Below are 19,237 nucleotides of genomic sequence, written 5' to 3' on the forward strand. Positions count from 1 at the left end.
GGTTTTGCTCAAAGTAGAACCAGGATGTGATGTTTTGACAACTAACATGATGTCAGAATTAGCCAGTCATGTATGGAATGGTGTAAACACAATGCAATGGATGGATGATGAGAAAAACTTGTACAACATGGCAGAATCCATGGGAAGCCAATGCAAGCCTGAAAGTTAAAAATCCAGAACTGCAGTACTTGACCCCTGTGCACAAAAAAAAGATAAAAACTGTGGTTGAACACCACCATTATGGCAGTGTGTAGAAAGAGAGCTGACTACAACAAACTTGGACATCTACAATCCCTGTATAAAATATCAACTCAGATTAAGAAATGAATAAATTGTGAAAAATTGGAGAATCTAGACATTGATATAGATGAAAAAGATCGATGACTTGACACCTATCTTCTGTTTTCTATGGCTCAACAACCAACAGGAATAGCTTGCATGAACCTTTTACTACATCAAGGCCAATAAAATTCTAATAGCCCTATAGCTAAGTTACAAGTTTCAAGGATATGCAAAAGTTGGAAACACTAATGCTCCTAGATCTGTGGTTATGGTTACATATCTAGAAATTTTTGGAACCAAGCCCCTACAAATTCCAAAGGCTTACAGTAGTCACGAGCAACACCTTTTCTCAAAGGTGACTACTTCTGCTTATGCTTGAACTTCTTTTATGTGGAGATACTGTCTTATGATGTCTCATCCAGAAAATAATTTATTGTTTTCATGGCCCTAGAAGTTCAACCTCAGGTGTATTAATTGTCATTAGGTGCACAAGGATTTCTTTGTCACAGACTGTGAAGCTATACTCTTCAAAAAAAGGCAAGCAAAAAGGGATATTTTTTTATTTTAAAGAGAAATATGTTGAATAACATTACAAGCTCAGAATATGTGATGTTACATGTGTTAAGGCACTGATTGTCAGACCAAAATGACAATAAAAGTTGTGCACTTTGAAAATGGAGGAAAACAACGGATTTTTTGCCAAAACGCATTCGTGTCCAATAAATTTGTTTGAGAGAACTGCATGTTCTGCAAGTGCAACATGTGAAAAATCCCTATAAAAGTGACGGGTTCTCGGTTTCCATAGCTCAGTGTTAAGCCACTGACACGCAATACAGTTACGCCAATACTGACTGAAGCACAACACAACAACGCCATTGGTCGCTTGGAAGCAAGCAAATTTCAATCAGATGTTGCCAGAGCTGTGAATGTCCACCCAAGCACCATAACAAGGCTATGGAATGATCACCAACAACATGGATCAACTCATGACCGTCCACGATCTGGCAGACCTCGTGTGACCACGCCCGCACAAGATCGCTACATCCGGTTACGTCACCTTCGGGAAAGGACCACCACTGCGACGTCTACTGCCTCAACCATACCAGGGCTGCGTAGGATTTCTGATCAGACCATACGCAACCATCGACGATATTCTTAAGCCCCATGTGCAACCCATCATGGTGAACGCCACCACGACGTTTTCAACAACCACATTTCTGATCAGACCATACGCAACCATCGACGATTCTCACACAGCCCGACTCACCACTGTCTTCTTGAGACACCACAACATCAACGTTCTTCCCTGGCCCTCCAGATCACCAGATTTAAACCCCATCAAACATCTTTGGGACGAGTTGGACCGACATCTGCAATGGCGACAACCTCAACCGCAGACTCTACCTCAGCTTGCAGCAGCTTTGCAGGCTGAGTGGACAGCCATTCCACAGGATGTGATTCGTCATCTCATTGCTTCCATGGGCAGGAGATGCCAAGCAGTTATTGATGCTCACGGGGGCATACTCTTTATTGACCTTGAGTGACGTTAAACTTCAACTAGTGAGAGTGGACTTTGCCTTTGCAGACTTTGGATGTTCAGCAGTGAATGTGCAAAGTTTCACACATGTCATACAGAACTACCCGGAATAAACTTATTAACAATTTGTCTCAAATTTTACCTTTTCCGTTTCTTTTTTTGAAGAGTATATTTGAAGCTAGCCTAATCTCTCATCCATGACTCTTTATGAAATCAATTCCCAATATGCATTCTTCCTCAATTTCAATTACCCACACATCATAACAAATAGAGAAGTTTCCTATAGAAAAGATAACCACCAACTTTTTTCCTGCTGCAACTTCATGTCCATTTGCTGTTTGTACCAATCTGTCTCCTTTTATTTTTCTGCTTCATTATCAAATTAAGTAGAACTGTTGTAACTGTAAAATTAGTGTCAATCTACAAACTGCAAGGATCCCCATCAATAAACTCATGGACAGATATTTTAAAATATATTTTAATCTTTATCTTATCTTGTAAAATTGTCTGATTAGCCCTTTTTGGTATTTTATCTTTGACCTACTTTGGGTAAAAGACTCATCCATAGATATTATCTCCCTTATGTATTAACAGCTGTTTATTCCACACAGGCTTGGCTTCAATGGCTATATTTCTCACATTTACCTACATCCTGTAAAAAGAGATTTATTCTCTACATGCTTTTGCCTACAGTTCCTTGCATATTACCTTTCAAGTTACACTTGAAACACCTATTGCTATGTAGTTTATTTCTTCCATTTTGTGTAACTAGTTATTTAACTAACCCTTTCAGTTATTTCATCATCAGAGGGAATTAATGTTCCATTACTCTACTACTCACTCTGATGATCCCATAACTTCAATATGGTGCTTATCTGTGACTTTAATTGATTCACATTCCATTGCCAATTGAAAAGCTTCCTTTAACGATATAAAATTACTTTCCTTCCACTTTATTCTCATATTATTACCTGCTACAGAATCTATATTGTTAGGAACTGATTAAAGAGATAATCCTATATTAGAACACCAAAGAGCTTGTAAACAAGGAAAACTCACAGTAGCAGCCATTTTTAGCTTACAGTACAATCATAAAAATGTTAATAAGATAACAAGAAATATCTATTAAATCTATAAAGTAATAAAGATGTATTAATTATCACTTAAAATATTATTTCAACCATTCTTAATGTATCAAGCACCTACATGTAAAGAAAAGCCAAACATTATGCCTTTTATGATTCAGTGAAATTACACCCTAAAGGTGTCTTGCAGTTTAACCAGATGTCATTTACTCAAGCAAAAATCCTAAGATTGAACCCCAAGGTACTCCATTTGTAACACTAATCCAGCTTGACTGAAATCCATTTGTAACAAACCTCTGCTTTCTTCCCTTCAGCCACTCTTCTATACAATTTGCAAAGTTATCCCCCATACCTTTAGATTTTTTTACAAGCCTTTTATGTGGCATGTTGCCATATGCTTTCTGAAAATCCAAATATGCCAAGTCTATATCCTTAATCTCATCCATATAAGCTGTAACCTTTTCAAAGAATGTCAAAAAGATTTGTAAGGCAAGGTTTTCCCTTTATCAAACCATGCTGAATATCTAATAAAATATTAAACTTTATTAGCTAGCTTTGCATAGCATCTGTTATCAGACCTTTCAAAACTTTCTCCACAACTGATGTAAAACTAATGGGCCTATAATTACGCAGAGAGTTTTTATCACCTTTGAAGTGACATTAGCCAATTTCTAATCCTCTGATACCTTCCCACTATTTGTGGACTTTCAATAAAAATAGTGGCACGTAACCCACACAACCAATTCTTAACCTCCTTCAAAACCCTTAAGGAAATATCATCTGGCCCAAGAGAATCATCATTCTTTAAACTTCACAAATTTTCTTCTTAACAAGCTCAGAATTAATGCAGTCATCTTGTTTCCATCCACCAACTGTTCAAAATGCAGAATACTGCTTAAATTGTTACTAAAATCTGAAGAAAAAGCAAAATTTATTAATGCATTTCATAATTATCACATTAAAGCCTTCCTTTACTATCCATCAAGGATCCTACTCCCACACTAACATTTTGTTTACCCTTAACATATTTAAAGTAATCTTTACTGTTAATTTTTGAATTCATTCAACCTTTGTCATACACCCTTTTGGTGTCCTAATTTCCTGCTTCACCAACTTCCTTGATCTTCTATAATCTTCAAACTCTCCCTTTGTACCAGTAAATTTGAATTTTTAAACCTATGATGCTCTTCAATTTTTCTCTTATATTTGAAAACCAACATGTTTTTTTCCAGTTGCAGCTACCATTTTCTTTCTATAATGAATATGTTTATCTTCAATACTAAAAACTGATCTTTAAAACTTTTCCACATCTAATCAGTGTCCTTAAATAACTCAGGCGCCCAATTATAAACTCATAATTTTTGTTGCACCCCTTCAACTTTTGCAGTTTAAAATTTGTGACCAAAATATCATTATTTCTTATCTCCATATGTACCAAAATATTGAACCAAATAAAGCAATTATCACTTGCACCCAGATGTTCTCAATTTCCACCCTTGATCATTTCAGTATTTGAAGTTAACAATAATAGCACAATAGCACCGTTGCTTGTAGGTTCCTCAACTAATTGATGAAGGAAAATATCTTGAACAGTTTCCAAACATCTTTCTTCCTTTAGCATTTAGCAATCTATAATCCTGAAATTAAAATCACCTATAATTACGACTTCAATTACAGCTGAAATCTTAATCTCACTGTAGTGTTTCTCACAAAATTCCATCAGTATTATCTGGTGGTCTGTTATAAATTCCAATTAAAAGCCTTTTCCCTTTATATCCACTAACAGAAACCCAAATGAATTCAATCTCCTTGCTATTATCTTTCAAATTCTCAATTTCAATGGGATGTGACTCACATTTTACACACAAAGCCACTCCTCCCCATCTCTTTAATACTCTATCTCTACTAAATAACCTACAACTCCATATTAAAAAAAAAAAATGTCATTAAAATCATCTAGGTTTAACCATGTTTCTGTTATTACCATTATATCAAAGTTCTCCATTCATACCAGTGCACTAATGTCATCTATTTTATTTCTTATACTTCTATCATTACAATAGTAACAATTAAGCCTACTCCTACAACTACTTCTAAACTTATTTCTTATGCTCAACTTCTCTATACATTTTATTTCTTTTGCATTTAGGTTATGATGGTCCTCACCACTGTCTAACCCTAATTTGAAACTTCCCTTACAGCAGAGTTAATATCCCTTGCAAACATGTTTGTTTGTTACTGAATTTTGCACAAAGCTACATGAGGGCTATCTGCACTAGCTCTCCTCAATTTAGCAGTGTAACAAGGCAGCTAGTCACCACCACCCATCATAAACTCTTGGGCTACTCTTTTACCAAAGAATAGTGGGATTGACTGCCACATTATAATGCCCCCATGACAGAAAGGCTAAGCATGTTTGGTGTGACAAGGGTTCAAACCTGCAACCCCCAGATTACAAGTCAAGCACCTTAACCACCTGGACATGCCAGACCTCCCTTACAAATAAGCCAGCTCCTATCTTATTTAAATATAAATTACTCATTCAAAAATGCTCCCTTTTCCCACTGATTTCATTCCACAAATCCAACCAGTCTACTGCTCATCCTAGGATTTAGCCCTAGTAACGTCCTTATACCTTCATCTCCACAGTTAATTCTAGGAACTATCCCTGGCAAAATAAGTAATGGACATTTTCTTTAATTGCCATTATCAACCCCTTATATTTATTAATTAGATCCTTTAACCTACATTCCCCTACATCATTAGCCTCATATGTACAACAAAAAATGTATTTCTGCTAATCCACTTTTATGTCCTGCTCTGTCAGTTATATCCCCCACCATATATATATATATGCTTCTGGTTAGCATAATCTGATTACTTTTCTCACTATTTACCCCACACATTATCCTATCTACATGCCTTGTCAAGAAAACACCTAAAACTATAACCAACCTCCTTATCATTCACACCCTTTTCTGACCCTATTATTTTCCTTTCTTCATCTGCAAAAGCCAAGGGCTAAAATTTGTTGCTCAACAGAATAAGCTCATTACAATTAAATCTGCTACTTTTAGCCCTAGTAGCACTCTTTTTAACTTCCTGAAAGTCGTTGTTAACTGATGTAGGATTCACATGTAAGTCCTCGAGTTCCTCTTGAGATCCTGCTGCCATTTCCCAAGGTCTACACTTATTTTCATTTAACGACTTTAATTTGGATAGCTTCCAATTCCTATATCGGGCCATATTAAGTTTTCTGTTTGTTCAAACATTGAGAAGAATAAACGATAACTAGCATTACTGGAATAAAGATCGTCCTCACCAACAAAAAGCTAGATGCGTTCTCAAATCAAGACACTAAGTCAAAATTCAATTTCCTATCTAATAGTAGAAAACTTCCCAATACAGAGTTTTCCGAGTTAGCCTCATCAAGTTGTCTGAGGAGGGCAGACATTAACGCGCTGGGCTACGTATACGAAGTATCCAGGGCAATAAAAAATATAATAATCAGTGAATACCATCCGTACTTTCAAGTGTGGGGAAGCTATAACAACGAAACTCTTTCTTCATGTTCGGTTAAATACGAATACTTAGCTCGCGGGTGCTGCTGAGTGGACAGCGTATTGAAATTAAGGATGGTCATTGCTTGAACCAGTCTTTTTTGACGTAGTCATTTGGCTCATATATCGCGTAACGCTTAACATGCTGAAAATATCACATACTGTCCGAATACCGTATCCACCAATTTCCTAAATCTTTCCACGTTTAACTTGCTAGAATGGCCCGGCATGGCCTAGCGCGTTAAGGCGTTCACTTCGTAATCCGAGGGTCACGGGTTCGCGCCCGACTCGCGCCAAACATGCTCGTCCTCCCAGCCGTGGGGGCGTTATAACGTTACGGTCAATCCCACTATTCGTTGGTAAAAGAGTAGCCCAAGAGTTGGCGGTGGGTGGTGATGACTAGCTGCCTTCCCTCTAATCTTACACTGCTAAATTAGGGACCGCTAGCACAGATAGCCCTGGAGTAGCTTTGTGCGAAATTCCAAAACAAACAAACAAACAAACTTGCGTCGTTTGTTTTTAATTTAAACTAAACTATTTCCCAATATACTTCTATATTTTCATAAACAAGTCAAAGTACTGTTTCTAATAATATATTCATTATAAGAGTATAATGTATAATTTATCTACGTTTTTAACAATAATCAAAGCATTTTACGTGAAGGATGGTGACGCCTAACATTTGTTATAACTATCAACAAACTTAATGATGAAATCATTAACATTTTTCGAAGCTTAATCTCAGCTATTGATAGACTACCGACTAATTTCTTAAAGTAGTATAACATTTTAAATTTGTGCTAGTTTCTTACGACTGCATGTTCAGCTCTGTTTATGACAAAACTTAATGTCCTCACGATGTATGGAAACGTAGCAACTAGAGCATGACTGCGTGGTACAGCCAGTACCTGACACTGCAATAAAAATTTGCCATTACAGTGAATAAGTTACTAATTTGGTTATAAGAATCAGATGTTTCTGTAAAGACTTCGCCAGGTTGTGCTAAACTGACAGTAATAAAAAATTGTATTTAAAACATTACATAACTTTAGACTACTACCAAAATAACTAAAAGTACAACTGTCATTCACCCCTTAATCCATTCTAGTATATTATTTTCACTCCATGAAAATCATTATTTTTCATATTTTTCGCATAATCTATTCACTCAAAGATTAGTGAGAAACAAAAAACATGCAGCATACACAATCAAATTAATACTTAATAAAAAACACAAATATGAACAGAACTGTTTTTATAGCGAAACTTAAAACAAATCAACATTTCTTTTCAACTAGGAGTTTAAAAAATCAAGGTCTAATATCTTTGCAAAACACATTATACAAATTATCACAGCTATATTTGGCACTTTTTCAACCCTGTGTTGTTTATCTCCTGAGAAAAAAACAACAACATATCACTGATCTGATATGTGGTAATATAATTCTGTACAGAACATGGTGACTTGTTAACTATATCGTGAAATGAGATCATAACGTTTTTCTGCGACCGATGTTTCGAGAATATTCTCCTTAAGAATTGTTAATCGTCAAACTTTTGAAAACATTTTTTGCTTCTTGAATTCAATAAAACTCGTTGAAAAACCATTCTGATTAGTTCAAATAAACAACTTACAACGACATTTTTTTTCGTAAGTTATTTAATAATCTTTTATCTTAATTCTGAATTGTGCTCCTCTGTCGTGAACAGTGATAGTGATTCATAATAGGGAGTGCAAAGAATTGCACAAAACACGAATACACTGTTCAGGGAAAATTCAATTCATATAATACTTTAAAATCTCTACTATTGACCACTGAGTCTGTGCACACATAAAAAGGCGCAAAAAGCACGCAGGTTACACTTACACGGAAAACAAAATCCTCTCAAAACGGCTCGTTTGCAATTATTATTATACTCAGCCTACAACAAAAACAACCTGGTATATGGCACCCAAAACTTTTGTAGAATATTAAATAAGGTTTTGCGAAGGCAATGGGTGTATTGAAAAGTGAATTTGGTTTTTCTATATTTTACATAAACTGAAAAAATAATTATTGTGAAAACGATAATATCATTACCCCTTGAAATAAGTTTTCTTACATATAAATGGTTTTCCTTAAAAATCTAAGTACAGGGTGAAACAGAAAATACAAGCCAATCAGCTCTGGATTAACCATGAAGTAAAATAATCACGTGCTTAGGGTAACAAGGGAATAGGACACCACAAAGTTTTCCACCCAGTTATAATGCCCTTAACTCTTTCATGCCACACTCAACTTTAGTCGATTTTTTTGTAATTGTCCTTATCTGCCGTGTTCGACTTTACTCTGTATTGTTAAAAAAGTTTTCTATGGCTCGGTGAGTGATTAAAGTTTCGAGAAACTATTAAACTATGTATCTGAAGTACAAAGTCATTGATTTGCGAAATATTACTGTTAAGAGCAGAACAGAATGTTGATAAAGCTTCAAATAAAAGATGTTCGTACGTTATGATGTCTGACCTTGAAGATTAAATATTTTTCTCAATCATCCCTTCTACTGTGGCTATTTATAAGAAATTATAGGTAGTGGAACTGTTTTGTTTTATCTTTTACTGCTCTATTCAGACACATCTACAGAAAAATAAGAGTATAATACCACAGTCACACAAGTCAAACGAAATGGTGACAGATGTGGAGATGTGGCTAGTTCTACGGGTATTTTTCGGCTTCTGTTTTTATACGTTATATTTGTATTATCGTCTCGTTTGTTTTAGTTTTATTTGCATTAGTATTGCATTATTCACGTATGTTTTGTAATATTTTTATGAGTGTCTTTCTCACTAAAGCTTTTGTGAGCCGTAATTTTTTGGCTTCAAACAACTTGTTGTGAAAAAATCTCCTCTGTGTGCGAGTACATGTTTTTGAAATTTATCATACCAAGAAAACTTTCAGAAAGGAATGCCACAGTAGCAATGCCACCGTTCATATATCACATGTAACCTATAAGCGCATTTGGGCATGTACGTATTCCCTTGTGATTGTGTAATAATATAAACAGTTTGTTTGTTTGTTTTTTGAATTTCGCACAAAGCTACTCGAGGGATATCTGTGCTGGCCGTCCCTAATTTAGCAGTGTAAGTCTAGAGGGAAGGCAGCTAGTCATTACCACCCACCGCCAACTCTTGGGCTACTCTTTTACCAACGAATAGTGGGATTGACCGTCACATTATAACGCCCCCACGGCTGAAAGGGCGAGCATGTTTGGCGCAACGGGGATGCGAACCCGCGACCCTCAGATTACGAGTCGCACGCCTTAACACGCTTGGCCACGCCTGGCCCAATATAAACAAATCTGAAGCTAAGATTTACTTAGGGGATAAATACTTCTTCCTTAATCCTATCCTGACGTTATAATGTCCCGACCCGGCCCTCTGGTGATATTTTTCTGGGACGAACAAACGTGCCCGGTCTTAAATGTGATTTAAGACCGAGCACCATTGTTTTTATTCCCATTAATAAATAGCCAACAAAATTGTCACATATGCCATTTTTAGACCCAAAAATGGAGATTACAATTATATTCTCCTCACTTCTTCCTTAATCCTATCCTGACGTCATAATGTCCCGACCCGGCCCTCTGGTGATATTTTTTCTGAGACGAACAAACGTACAATCCGAGACAAACATAGAGACAACGACGACAAACTTTCAGGTGTAATTAAACTATTTTGCGACTAGTTATATTACATTTCTGAAAAGCTGGGAGAACAATTGACTGATCGGAGCAGTCTAAAGGCGATAATTCGACCTTTTAGGTCGAACTGCGTAAGACATGATTCTTAACGTTGTTATGTATTCACTATACTAGTAGTAGTATAATACTGTAGCACCATGGTCATACAAAGATACCGTAAACAACCGACAAATCAACAAAATCAATTTAGGATTGTCTGAAAAAGTGCATGAATTGAACAAGTTCATGTGAGCAAGGTTATTACTGAGTACTAGGCTTAACGTTAATGACCTCAGTTGCAATGTAGCAGCATTAGGCCGAACGTCAGTGTTGTCATCTGAGAACTGAGCGACAATCACGTTAGGCCTAAATACTGTAACTAGTTTAGTGTTAAGTACACTGGAAACGCTACTGTAGCCTGGAATAATAAAGTAGACTACTCTCAATGTAAGGCCGTCGATTTGAAATTGCCTTCGCATGCAGATGAAGTTTCAAACATACGTCTATTTTGTTGGTGTATGGTTTGTTAGCTCATCTAAAGTCCCCAGGTCAAAATGGAGCTCAGAGTTGAGGTTACAACTGATTCTTCGGGTATTTGATTAGGATCAAGATACTCTAGCATGGGCCTAAACCAGTATTTAACAGTTCAATGTGCAGTACAGTTTACAATTTATTATATGTTATGTATTTGTACCAGTACAGAACGATTACTGTGTATATAAGCTACAACAGTATGTGTTGTTCATTACAAATTGTTTTGGAATACTTTTAGGCTCATAATGGATTTGCATATTCATTGGCATTGCTTCTTGCATACAGCTACCATAGCAACAACCACAATGAAACTTTTGCAATGATTGAAAACTAATTCTTCTAAAATGGATTGAAGCCAATCTTGAATGGTTTTTCAACCAGTCAGAATGCAGCAAATCAATAAAGGTTTTATGAATTAGTGTTTATATGCTGATGGACCTTGGTCCCATGATAACTTTCTGACAATCTTTGTCTAAATGTAGACCGAGAGTTTAGTATGTTTGACTGTCTTACCAACGTTTTTCTTTATGAATTTCAGTATTTTTCTCATCATTATAACTATATATGATCCATATTATTTTGAGTTTTTCTCGTTTTTATTTCTGTACTTTTCAGATTGCAAGATGAAACGTGTTCAATTAAGTAGTGCACAAAAGATAAAACTGGCAAAATAGAACCAACAAAATGCTTTGGATTTAGTGGCCAAGACTGGAAAGCTGACTAATTTTTTCACTCATCTTACACAACACGACCTTCCAAATCAAAACCCATCTCTGCCATCAGAAGTCACTTGTACTGCATCTAACTATAACAAGGCTGAAGTTCATGCAAGCTCCACACCTACGAGTACCACTTTGTCCACAGCAAGGTTAGAATGTCATGATGATGTTGAAGTGTCACAAGCTGGCTCAACTGGCACAAGTCTCACAACTGATCTCACTTTGCCTCTAAATACTCCTGATATCTCTAGTGTTAATGTTGATGCAAGTTGCTCTACAAAGACAGTCTGAAGTTGAAATAATTGCTGAAAATGAAAATGCACTGGACTATGGTAAAATGCTTCAGTCTACAAAAGATGAAGAAACTAAAGCAAAAGATACAGGGTTTTGGCTCAATTTCTCTGCTAATGATGTAGCTTGTTGGATTGCTTATGGATCCACTGACTGTCAACACCACAATGGGTCATTTGGCAAATCTTTCCTGACTTTCAATAGTGGCAAACCAACGACATACTGTTCGCAAAAACTTTTCTTTGGGGTAAAAGCCACTGGTGAGCAATACAAGAGAGAGTGGTTATTGTATTCACCATCAACAGGGTCAGTTTACTGATTTGTTTGTAAACTTTTTACCCCTTAATTTTTTCCTCACATTTTGCTGAAAGAGAAGGGTTCAGTGGCTGGTGAAATACTATTGTAATTAATCATCATGAAAGAAGTACTACTCACCAAGACTCTATGCTAACATATTTAATTCACTGGCAAGATTTAGGCTTATGACAAGAGTTAGAAAAACAAATTAAAGAAGAATGCAATTACTGGTAACATGACTTGGAGTGTGTAATAATTGTTATTCATACGTTAGCTGAACGTGGCCTGGCTTTTCGAGGAACAAATGAAAAATTTGGTTCACTGCAGAATGAGAATTTTTTAGAGCTGCTTGAGCTCATAAGTCAGTTTGATCAATTTTTAATGAGGCACATTTAAAAAATGGGAATTCTGAAAAAGGAAATCCTTCTCACTTGCCCAAAACCATCTGTGAAGAACTCATTGAACCAATGGCTCAGAAGGTCCACATGTTCATTGTTGATGAAATAAATTCTTTTGGTTATTTTAGCTTGTCAGTTGACTCAACACCAGATCTATCACATATAGATGAGTTAAGTGTTGTACCATGATACTTAAAAGATGGGCAGCCTATTGAACACTTTTTAACCTTTATGGAACTGAAAAACCATACAGGTGAGGAAATGGCAAACCAGGTATTGCAGTACTTTTGTGACGTTTGCAAACTGAATTTTTTAAAATGTGGGGGTCAGTCTTACAAAAATGTTGCTTAAATGTCTGGGCGTTATAAGGAGATGCAGTAAAAGATTTTAGAAGAAAATAAGTTTGCCATATATGTGCCCTGTGCAACCCATTCACTAAATCTGGGAGCCAAAGTGTTGTTTACTGCAGCAGTGGCAGTTAATTTTTTCTCTACAGTTCATTTGCTCTATACATTTTTTCAGCCTCAACTATGCAGTGGCAAATTCTTAAAGTTTGTTTTGTAAATGAAGGTGTGTTAAAATCCCTCTCTGATACCAGATGGGAGGCACATGTTATGGCAACAACAGCAATTTTGAAGTCTTTAAGATTTTGGAAACTTTAGAATGTCTAGTTGAAGACCTGTCACCAAAGGGAGACACTAGAAGAGAAGTAGACAATATTACAAATACAGTGCAAGAGCTAGAATTTGTTTTTATGTTGATCATATGGGATGAGATTTTGCAAAAGTTTCAGAAAGCAAATCAAGTTCTGCAAAATGAGGATGTGAACTTAAAAATGTGTAGATTTGTACAAGTCATTAGCTGACCAACTATGCACTTTAAGGGATGACTTTGAAAGATTTGAAGCACTTGGAAAGGAAATACTACTAGATGTCAGTTACAATGCAGCTCAAACTCACAAACATGTCAAAAAGAAGGTACTCAATAACAGATGCACAAGAAGTAGATCTGAATGTCAGAGATAAATTTCTTATCACCACCTTCTACACAATTGTTGACAAACTATAAACCCAGATGAGAAGAAGAGGAAAGATATACAAAGAAATAGCAAACAGATTTTCTTTCCTAAGTGATGTGCCAAATGATGTCACTTTATCTACTGAAACTGAAAGGTACTCTCAGTGTTCCAAGAAGCCTTAGGGTGCACATATGAGTGAAACTGCTGAAACTCAACACAAAGGTTAGTGTGTAAGTCCTCTGGGTGCTCTCAGTGTTTGCAGAAGTTAACTGATGTTTACCCAGAAGACTTGGACATTAACCTCTTTGCTAAGCTTCAGCAGTTTCACTCATATGTGTGCCCTAAGTTCAGTGCAACAAAATCTGGTAAAACCAGATTCAGTCATATTGAACTTTATAAAATAATTTCAGAAGACAAAATTAAGTATGTGTTTTGAAATGTAGACATTGAATTGCATATATTTTTAACATTAATGGTCACAAATTGCTCAGCTAAGCATTCATTTTCTCAACTCAAGCATATTAAAAATCCCAACAAAACAACTATGCGACAAGACAGGCTGAATGCCTTGTCTCTGCTAAGTATAGAAGCAGATTTGTTATGCAAAATGAGTTTTGAAGACTTGATCAAAGACTTTGCAATTAAACAATCTAGAAGAAAATATTTATTTAAATTTTAAAAAGTTAAGGTATAAGTAAATAATTTGTTTATGTTGTTTTAAGTTCAAAGTGAGAAATTGTTAACATAAAAGAGAATTTTTGAATAAAAGGGTTTTGAGTAAATTTTTCATTTCTGTTAACATCAAAGTAAGAATTGTTAACTCAGATTGAAAACAAGTATACAGTATTCTTTCTAATTATCATTCATCAAAGAAGTGATTTCCCTCATCATTTCTGAATAAAAGGCCTCAGTCATTGCTTGATTTTGATCCATGCTCAATCTATTAAATAAATAAAATAAAAAAGGTTTTATTTAATACAGTTGTGGGGTCTGACCTGGAAGAAAACTGAAGAATGGTTATAAATTTTCAAACTTATTTCACTTTCAGCACTTATTGAGTCTTAATGTCTTGTCAAATAAGCAATGGAGGGGCTGAGGGGGGAACCATTGTTGGGCTGTGCTTATGGCATCTGGCCCTACAGCCAATAACAGATTATTGTTAACATCAGCTGACTGTAACATGAAGATATTCAATGCTCTTTACACAACACAATCAATGTCTTTAGGGAACCAATCCCAATAACATAGATGAAGTAAATGAGTTTTAAAATATGTGTATTATATAAGTTTATTTTACACAAAGTTTTAAATTTTATCTTTTTATTTTATTTGCTGCTTTTCTGATGGAAAAATTTTATATGCGCTTAGTGAGGGTTGTATCTTAGTCTGGGCATATACTTGTTCACTACTATGCATTACACAGATAATTTAGTCACATATAAAGTGTAAACATTCACTATATATTCCAAAACAAATCTCCATAATAATTCCCTAGCTGTAGCTCAATATTTTACATCTAAATTGAATGCAATCAGTTAATATCTACAGTAAATTACTGTATCAGCTAGTGTGTTATTTCAATATATAGTTTGCTTCAACATCAAGTAATCCTTTGCCCATTGTTGTGAAAAAGAAAGTCAGCAAACAAGACAAATAAAACATTGATAACTTAGAAACCTGCAAACAGATTGAACAAAAATGAGCAAACAAGGCTGAAGATACTACAGACATTACTTACTCGAACTAAAATAGAGGTTTGTAGTTTTAGTATATAATGTCTGCAATATCTCTACTATTTTTTGTTTTTTTACGATCCCTATTTTCAGGTTTTAAATTAACTTTTTTTTTTAATTTATCTTGTCTTATCTATAAACAGCTTTATTTTTAATTTGAACAACCATTTCTAAGTTATTAGCGTTCCTGGGATGTGAATCTGCCCCGTTGCCCAGAAACTTGCTCTGCATTTGGGGTCGTAGGCTCTACAAGAATAACAATTCAATCATATTACGTAAACAGACAAAAGTAACTCAAACATTGGTATTTTTGAGTAGCAGTCTTCCCTGTAGCCTATTAGTTAAGAATGAGGAGCAGCTATTCATAAATAGACATGTGTAGATTCGCAAAAATTCTGAAACAAAGAATACTTTTTAAACAGTCCAAACACATTTTTAATATACAATATTTTCCTACAAAAATAGTAAGTCATTGTTCTCCCAACAAACTCAGTGAAATGAAGATATAATCGCTGTAAAAATATATCAACTTTCTTCTTGGACCCATTTCCAGACATAAAAACTTCTTCAGAATTTCTTTCTCATTCTCGTAACATTCAGAATTTTTTACACAATGTATTTGTAGTTGTGTTTTCGTATGTTTACACATTAATAGCAATCATTTATTAACCATTTGATTATCTGTATTAATATAATGAGGTAAATTTAGTTTATCCTGTTTCAGTTAAGATAAGCAGTTGATTCCGTGAAGTTAGTGAGTGGTCACGTATATTATGTTGATCAGTCAGTTAGAAGATAAATTCTGTTAAAAGCGAAAAATGTTTTGTGAAGTTAGGCTTAAGCCTACAACTGCGTACAAGTAAAGGTATCCTGTTGTTGGATTTTCCATTATTTTCACGAAATAAATTAAAACAACGTTTATCAGTCTTTTCAATACGAACAGCCAACTCGTTACCTCCTCAAACTGTCGTAGACCAGTAAAATGCAAGTTTAACAAAAACCATTACAGCTTACACATGAATATTCAATTAATTTTTGAACTCCCACGAACCAGCAATGTGGTTAGGATGGATCGTAGGCAGTCTGCGAACCGGTAGTTGAGAAACATTGAACTAATATAACTCAACGAACAATAAAATTGCAGCAGTACCATGTATCAGGACTGCAAATATCCGAATTCGAATAAACAACAGGTCTTGTAAAATTGTGGTACCTACTACAAATGTGAATGCTCACAAACCTCCAATATTAAACAAAATGTGACGATTTTTAATACATCAAAAAAATCTTAAGATCTTGCTATACACCCTTTTTGTATCAGTTCAAAATGTACTTATTAAAGTAGCATTTAAAAAAAAAGTAAAATGACTTAAGTAAACACACCGTTATAACAGGATGACGCCGTAGTGACTATGGGTCTTTTGTACAAAACTATTTTCAACACAAGTAACTTAAATTTGCAAAGTTCCATTACATTTATGCAATGCGGTAAACCAAAGATCTTCATAAAAGTCAATGCTTTATTTATTAATATGTGGACTATAAAAAGCAAAATCCAAACATTTCAATAAAATAAAGCTTATTTGTTACTTTAATGTACTCCCATCACATTTAAAGGGAGATTTACATTTGCCACACTGGCCCGGCATGGCCAAGCGTATTAAAACATCGGCGCATCCCCGTCGCGCCAAACATGCTCGCCCTTTCAGCCGTATGTTACGGTCAATCCCACTATTCGTTGGTAAAGAGTAGCCCAAGAGTTGGCAGTCCTAGCTGCCTTCCCTCTAGTCTTACACTACTAAATTAGGGACGGCCAGCACAGATAGCCCTCGAGTAGCTTTGTGCGAAATTCAAAAACAAACATTTGCCACAAAAGTTAATAGTAATTTATTATGACTTTTGAAAGTAATCTCAATAATTATTGGATATACAAGAATATTTAGTTTAGGTGCTGTTAATTTATCTTACGAGTCAATATTTAATGATTGTTTAGTTTTAGTTTAGAAAGTTAAAATTAATTATTTTAAAGGTTATTTAAGTGTTGGTTATGTAACTCAGTAGGGGTCATAAGTTTGGTTTGCAATTCCTTGTTGACGTCACATTATTCGAATTTTTATTATTTTTTGGGACCTCAGCGAGCAAGTAGATAACAAGTGCAAGTTAACAAGTAGCGAGAACTGAAAAAGTTCAGTTAGAATCCTAAAACTAGTCGGCGTGTGAGTAAATAGCCATAAGTGGTGACAGTTTAAAAAGCGTTTCACAATTTAAGACAGATAAGTAGAATAATTTGACTTGTTAAAGGGTGTTCTAAAGTAACTTAATACACCCCTGTGGACTTTGACAAAAAGAAGACACTTATTTGAAGTTTAGGATATGCCTATGATAACTCTCGAAGTAGCGTAAGTGAATTATTCATTGATACTATTGTGACGCGAGTACAGAAAAATAGTTTATCTTGTCAATTAAATTCTAAAGTAATTGAATCAGCCTGAGGTAACTTTTGACAAAAAAAAAAGAGAACTATGTAGTGTTTAAGATACAGCTGTGATCTTTATAGAGTAAATAATTTGTGTATATACGTTAAATTGTTTTGAATGTATTATTTAAAATCGAGAGGAGTATATGCTGTTTATTCTTCGAATTTATTGCCAATAAATCAAAACACGTACATCTACTGCAGAAGAATCCATCTCTGAACATTACATCAAACCACAGGTATAATCAACGATACACTTTATCAAATGAAAATTACACTTTTGACAATCTTCTTGGCAGAAAATTTAACCTCTTGATTAAATCAAGACATTTTTTCATGTTATAATAAATACAATGCCTAAGTCCTATACCTTTTTTAATGTTTTCATTTTCTGGTTTAGCTTTTATCGTGATGATCAGCGGTTATAACGTATTTAAAAATACTTTAAACATGCTTCATGTGTTCTAATTTCTTTTCAGTTACTCAAATTTAAAATTAGTTTGGAACCTGTTATGTTTATTGATTGTTGAAAAAGGCAAACTTAAAGGGCCAGCATGGCTAGGTGGTTTAGGCACTAGACTCGTAATCTGAGGGTCGCAAAGAATGTATTTGAACCAATATTGATAAAAAAAAAAAGGCCACACTCAATTAATCAGACAGCTGAGCATCAAATCAGAACTGGTATTACAAGTAGTCTCCCACATAAGCTGGTGCCTCTTCTACTGACACCTGGGAAAATGACATACAGAAACGTGGGTAGAAGAGCTCCTAACTTTCCCCCTTCTCAAAATTGAAAGAAATTCTGACACTCTAGAACAAAAACCTCTGTCTATCACCCCTGTGATTGTAAACTGGGTGTGGTGAGGATTCTCTAGCTCCACTAGCAGAATCTGGGAGGGGGTCATTGGCACACATGTTTGAAAGTGCTAAGGAACAGTGCTCTGGAAAGTGTAATAAGTGAACCAAGTTCTCTAAGTGTCTGTAACCAAACCAACTCCAGTTTATCCAATCCAATGATTGGAAGGAACAGGCAGAATTATCTTATTCTTTACTAATGATAGTTCATGAATAGCAGCCCAGCACAGCACAATAATACTGCCTAATTACCCTCTAGTTGGTCCTATTGTACACATTTCTATAAATCCTGTTTGAACCTGCATAAAGTATAATGAATTAGTGGCAACTAATGTGGAATTGGCTTGATAAAAGCATACTTACCTGGGCAACACCCACTACAGAGTATGGTCATATATAAATAAGGTAAGGAACCCTGAAAGGTACAGGAAAGACAAGCATAGCAATGAAAATACTCATCCATCTGTATAATCTAGCAGAAAATAGCTACAGGGGGATAAGCAAATAATATGAAATAAAAGTATTTGGGGAGACCCACATACCAGCCCACACAATGTCCTCCAGTGGGCAATTCAACCAGGCTCCTAAGGATGTAGAAATGCATTGAATCAGATTAGATAAGGCTTTCAAAAGTACCCTAATCTTCAAAACGTCCAGAATTAGCAACATGGATAAAATTCATACCCACCTTCTTAACATAACCAGCAATGAATATTGCAACACTGAATTATCCTA

General features: G+C 35.3%; 1 protein-coding gene across 13 annotated transcripts in view; it reads right to left on the reverse strand.

The window, feature by feature from the left end:
• The window catches only part of LOC143247462 (uncharacterized), a 139,239-nt gene that overhangs the window by 91,437 nt on the left and 28,565 nt on the right, over positions 1–19,237 (reverse strand). For 2 of the 13 annotated variants that reach the window (XM_076495620.1, XM_076495614.1), the window contains one exon: positions 14,281–14,378. The exons of the other annotated variants lie outside the window; for them this stretch is intronic. The gene's annotated coding sequence lies outside the window, so the exon portion shown is untranslated. The remainder of the gene's footprint in view (positions 1–14,280; positions 14,379–19,237) is intronic. 13 annotated transcript variants of the gene reach the window in all.

This window comes from Tachypleus tridentatus, chromosome 3, assembly GCF_004210375.1.
Source record: "Tachypleus tridentatus isolate NWPU-2018 chromosome 3, ASM421037v1, whole genome shotgun sequence".
NCBI classification, from domain to species: domain Eukaryota; kingdom Metazoa; phylum Arthropoda; class Merostomata; order Xiphosura; family Limulidae; genus Tachypleus; species Tachypleus tridentatus.